At 42.2% G+C, this 6,218-nt stretch overlaps 1 protein-coding gene across 1 annotated transcript in view; it reads left to right on the top strand.

Annotated features, from left to right (window-relative positions):
• The first annotated feature begins 1,392 nt into the window (after positions 1-1,392).
• LDAH (lipid droplet associated hydrolase) overlaps positions 1,393-6,218 on the top strand; it is a 66,887-nt gene continuing 62,061 nt past the window's right edge. The window contains exon 1 of the mRNA XM_053461067.1: positions 1,393-1,499. The gene's annotated coding sequence lies outside the window, so the exon portion shown is untranslated. The remainder of the gene's footprint in view (positions 1,500-6,218) is intronic.

The following is a 6,218-nucleotide window of genomic DNA, read 5'->3' as shown; positions in this document are numbered from 1 at the left end:
CAAGTTTTGCTGTTGGCACATGAGATTATACACCGTACGCGTCTCTTCGCTGTTTGCACAGCTTAAATTACTTAGATTGTAAACTCCTTTGAGCCGGGCCCTCCTCTCCTGTTGTCTCTGTAAATCAAATTGTTATGTTACATACTACTTGTTATGTCCTGTCCACCCATTGTACAGCGCTAAGGAATATGATGGCGCTATATAAAACAATAATACCGTGCCATTGAGATTTTTTATTTGTTTTTAGATCCCAGGAATAAAAGGATGGGTTTGATGAGATTCTGCGATCTTGATAATTTGCGAGCACAGAGAAACGTTCTCCATCCGCTGTATTTTTTTCTTACGGTATGGTTATGTGTGTTATGTTCATGTAATTACGCCCCGATTTACGAAGACTCCTTTTTAAAATGTATATTTTGGGGGATATCCCCGTGAGAGGGGCCGAGGCTGCTGAACATTGCAGAGAAAGGGGGCGCGCGTGCTCACCGTTAACGGGATCGCTTACACGTTAAAAAAAGTGACAACAAAGGCTGGGCAGGTCCTGTATAAGTTAAAAGGTGAAGAAACTGACTAATTTATACATTGTACAGGGTCAGCCAAGCTTCTCCTGCGGCAGCTCAATTGGGCTTCGACCTTCATAATGTATAGCAAAACACAACTCGGCCTTTAGTGAATAGAGCCCTTTGCATTGCCATAGAAACTGATAAATGTCTCTGCGCTGTTTAAACAGAATAAGCAACCAGATGAAGGAAGAAAATGACATCTTTTAAAAATGTCAAGGGGTTAATTCGCTGAGATTTGTTTTTTTTTCACTCCCTGCATTCACTACGCATTACAAGGTTGGCCCCGCATACTGCATACCTCAATCACTGAAGTAACTTGTTTAACAATGTGTTTTACGGGGTCAGGCAAGATATTTTTAAAACACTCACTGGGGCGGACATAATGAAAAGTCTGAGAAACTCCAACTGCAACTACTTTAGTTAATTAACCCCTTTGAGAAGATACTTGCCATATATAATGGCTATTAGATTTGCGGTTCCTGCTGCAACTACCCTCATAAACGTCACAGTTGTTACATGTATGCCTTCCTGCCCCGGCTTCCTCCTAAACAACCACTTAATGGCTGAACTCGCCCTTCCTACTGACCCCGGCAGCCCCCAAATCCCTTTTCCCGCCTTGCACAAGACCCCAAACCGCCGAAGTGCGCTCTCCCCATGATGTCACGACGCACACTGCTTGCCGCTTTTTGGGCAGAGCCACACAGTCTCCGATACACTGTGCAGGTCTAACGGTGGGCGTGACCATGCAAACATCTCTGTCTGGCGGCAGGCGGAGCCATACCGCTGTCAGCCGGGTAGTGGGCGGGATCACATGACAGTCTCCCAGAGGGTGGGCGTGGTCAGGCGGTCGCGCTGGGGCACAGTTCTGTCCCCCTCCCTGTTCCTGTATCTGCAGCTGGGGAGAGATGCACAGGAGCTGATCTCGAATCGAGTGAGGTAGTACCCGCCTATATACCCCTCATCTGCGCCCATATTCCATTCATTACGATAATCTTGCGTCTCATTTTATGGAATGCAAAGCTGATTGTGTGCCTGATCAGGGAAAATGAAAATACTGCCCTGCAATTGGTTAACGGATCTGTCAATCACTGCCATGGTTGTTAGGGGTGTGCATTCAGGAATAAAAAGGGGGTGTGCTTCTCAGTTAGAGTATGCGGAGAAATGATGGTGCAAATTAGTGGTATAGTCATAGCAATCAATGGAGTGCTGTTCGTACAGGTGCACTGTCCACTTTAAATAAAGCTATTCAAAGAAGGACAGAGCATTGGGCTCAGGGCTGCACACTTATAGATATTTCCCCCATTGTCACACATGCTGGGCTGCAGTGCAATGCCCCATTTGTTTCCAGCCCCATTTGTTTCCAGCCACTATGTTTAGGTACCCACTGCTGGTGTTAGGGTGGCCGGTACATACAGTGCTGAATTTTTAGTGACAAAAAGTATAAAACTGCTAATTCTATCATAATTCTGTCTTTCTCTCTCTTTAATGCATATGAAAGCTGTGCGGTCCCTTTAAATGTTCATGGTGTCCCTCTTCCGACTACCTGGGGGATTCTGCACCCCCCCCCCCCGTAACCATTTGCCCCTCCGCCTGCCACCCATCTGCGTACACGTGACACGCTTACCTCCAGGCAGCTGTTGATTTCAATGGGAGTGCTTTCCTGATGCTGATTGGCTGCTTCAAACAGCCAATCATTGGCAGGAATTGGTGGGCCACAGAGATAAAGGGCAGCTGTGCCGCTGCAGCTTCTACCTCAGATTAGTCCTTTATCTTTTTGGTTTTGAAGAATGCATATTAAAGTACTCAGGGGGGGTTAGGGTTACTTGCAGGAGAGTTTGATATGAGTTCTTCTTTAGTGGGGCAGTTAGGGACAGTAAACGACCCCCTTAGTGGTTATATTTCTTTCACGAGCTTTGATTGTACTTTGGAAGCAGTGATGTAAAGGCAGACAAATCCAGCAATATAAATATTTATATGTACAAAATCATACGATGTTTATTTCCTAAGCTTTACGTACAGAGGAGTGATTAAGTTTTGCCGCTCGCAAGATTTACAGGAAAATTTAAGGAAGAAATGATGACAAAATTGCAACATTCGTCATACTTTTGCATGATGTCATCCGAGTGCTCGGGATAAAAACAAACACTTGAAAATACATGCGTGTAGTTAATGATCCCGCTGCGTGATCAGATTCATTTAGCCTTACCGCTGAGACTTGTGGGAACTTGTTTAGCTTCCCTCACTGTATTAGCCCCTGCCACTTCAGATGGGAGGCTGTTCCACTTATCTACCACCCTGTCAGTAAAGTAAAATTTCCTTTCATTACCTCTAAGTTAGTTACAGCTGGTCTTCGGATATTGTTGTTTCGTTCAACATTGCTGAGAAAACACACACGCTCCCTCACTCTTACGCACACTCTCACTCTTACTGACACTCTCTCACACTCTCACTCTTACTCATGCTCTCCCTCTCAGTGTCTCCCTAACTTCGCAGCCGAATGCTTCCGTGTTCCTGTCTCAGTGCTGCGCAGCTTCACTTCGTCACTTGACTCTTTTTGTTCTTCCCTCGTCTTTATTCTGTCCTCGTTTTCATCCACTTCTCCCCATGGCTTTTTTTTTTTTTTTTTTCACGTCCCTGGCTTCCCGGTGAACTTCCTCAGAAGGGTGCAGCCTCTCTACCCCCGGATTAGCAAAATGAGGGAGGCTGCCCCCGTGACTCTGCTTATTTGTGAAAGTACACCGGGAAGCCTGGTTCACGGAAAACAGCGAAGAAAGAAGACATGGAGAAAAGTGAACAAAGAAAGAAGACATGAAGAAAAGTGACCGAAGAAAGAAGAAATGGGTAGAAGCCCACAACCCTGTAGTGGACAATTTTGTTACACATCGTTTTACGAGCTTAAGCAAGGACTGGCTCTAGAAACAGCATTTTTGGCTCAAAGCTCTAAAAATGGTGCAACCACCATGTAGCCCAATGACAAAAAACGCTACTTAACATTTTTAGAAGTTAGTTTTTTCATACATGCTTATTTTTGACACGATGCACTAAAAAGGTTCAAACTGTAAATGGAATGGCTTAGTGAAAATAGGGCAGGAGCGGCCCTTTAAGTGCTTAAGAAAACCCTGACTGGGGTCATGGAGGATGATAGGAGTTGACTTCCAGTGAGTGCAGGGTTGCAGGTTACTCTCATCTAACCCGATCCACGCTGATTGGGAAATAGTCAGCGCTTCAGAACAGCTGCAGCTGCCAGCCAAGGCTTCAAAAACTGAAGATACTGCAGATATCTGGATGGACTTTAAACCTGTGCTTCATATACATCTTATCATATCTTCCTTCCAGATGATATGCTATCCCAACCAGAATAACGTGTATGTATATATATACTTTACATACTGTATAATATATATATACATAAATAAATATATATATTATATATATATTTAAAACAAGGTGGCCAGAGTGGCAGGCTAGATTGGCTCAAGTCACGTATCCGCTGTGGGTCTTGTAAAGGTGCTGTTCCGCTTACTCTGCCTAATTTCACACTGTGGTAACTAAAAGCAGAATTAGAAACACCGTTTGAAATAACGTTAACTGACAGCCCCACTAAAGATAAACATTTACACCGTTGCACGCTGCATTACGGGTAACTCAATTGATGCCGCATTCCAATCTTCAAGAAGCTTCCAAGTTGCGAGAATGAGCAGCGCAAACAGAGCATGACGGGTGGGTGAGTTCTGGTGTGAAATATAGAAAATAAATGATAAAATGATTATTTTTAAGACTTTTTTTTTTTTTTGCGACAACCATACAACAGTAACTGAAGGATATAAAATATCGCAAACGTTCCCCTTTAAAGTGTCCCCGATTTTACTTGGTAAATGCGTTACGAGATCTTAATGAATGAATGAGATCTTTTATGAATCTTTCATTAATTCCTTCGCTTTCTTGTGCTTTTGAAATGACCAACCCCGGGCCACCGAAGGGTTAATAGGTTAGGGTGTTGGTGTCGCGTGTTACGTAATGTGCAGAAAACGTTACGCCGGCTGCATTTTTATAAACATCGCAACATGACCCGAAAATCTCAGACGAGGAGAAAACAGGACTCGGCAATCTGGTGCAGGAACCTGGATTTCTTGGCAGGAAAGGGAGTTTTTAATGAGGAATGGAAAAAATGACTTGGAGTTTCGATGCAGGTGGAAAAAGGTTAACCCAACTAGGCTGTCAGATGTCGTTAGAGAAATGTCAATCGGAATGAGTTAAAATCTAGAAGACAGATAGCGAATTACCTAAAAGTAAGTGCTAATAACCCCACGGGTACCTGCTGTCGGGGGATTGATTAATACGGGGAGGTTGGCATCGGCTCGGGGGTTCTAAGGAACGCTGGATTCCGTACTTCCTTAACGTTTGCTGGCCTTTCTTTGGGTTTAACTCCGATGTGGTCTCCTGAAGCCATCGTCGGAAAACAGAACTATTGAACTTTCACTCCCAGCGTCAACGGGAAAAGAAATAGCAAAAGCCGAATGAATATTCTGTATCCCAACCATTGTGTAGAGATGTGTTCAGCGAGCGCAAGTTCTACCTGCCTAACCCGGTCTATTAAAATAACGATTAGCGCGTGTGTTCCTTGGCTTCAGCTCAACTGGACTCCCGAGTGGATGGGCTTGTTGATGGAATACGACCAATAATACACATACCCTGATATAATTCACGGGGAATTCATTATTAAAGCTAATTTGAGATGTATTGCTTTTTTTTGTGAGAGATATAAATATATAAGAAAACTTTTATTAGGTGTCTTATGGGCTCTACCATAGCGTTTTCACAAGATCGGGTGTGCTGTTTACCGGGCAAGACCCTAAGTTCTCAGAGACAGCAGGACATGGTTGGACATCCCAAGTCACTATTTTGGTGTCCTGTTGTCTCCTGACTTTCAGTATGGACGGTGAAGGTTGCTGGTTCTCCTGCTCTTAATTTCAAAGATATTCTGGTTGTCCTTCTTGGTTGTATCCCTTGAAACCGATTCCCTGACTTACACAGTCTGAAGCTCTTAAAAAGTTATTTGTTGATCTCAAAATTGACTCTCGGGTAGCTACAGACCCAAAACGAGGAACAAGCGACACGCTTTAATTCCCTTACATATCCCCAAATGACAGAACAAAAGCATAAATAAATAAAAAGATAATTTGATGTATCTTAATGAATATAAAAGGATCATATACGGTAAATTAATGAATATAATAATAATAATTAATAATAATATTTTTACATTTCTAATATTTTTTATTTCTATGGCAACATCATATCAGTGCCTGGTTATGCGTCACATGACAGTTAAGCATTCCAATGTTTCCCTAAATATTTGAACACAATTATAACTTTGGTATTTTATTAATACCGTAAATATTAAACATAATTTTCATATATTTAGGAAGAAATAGTTTTGAAATAAATTATAATGATTTTCTTAAATGAGCAATAGTAACTATAACTTACTTATAGAATTGAGTTAGGGGAATTGTATTAAACTGGACCATATCTTTAATGTATATGTTATAATTTTCAAGTTTATATACTGTGAAAACGTGCAGCATGGAAAAATAATTACAAGAAGGTGGAGAAAAACTATAAAGGTAAAAAACCAGTATATGGGCTTTCAAG

This window comes from Spea bombifrons, chromosome 3, assembly GCF_027358695.1.
Source record: "Spea bombifrons isolate aSpeBom1 chromosome 3, aSpeBom1.2.pri, whole genome shotgun sequence".
Lineage (NCBI taxonomy): Eukaryota > Metazoa > Chordata > Amphibia > Anura > Pelobatidae > Spea > Spea bombifrons.
This window is presented reverse-complemented; position numbering and strand designations above follow the sequence as displayed.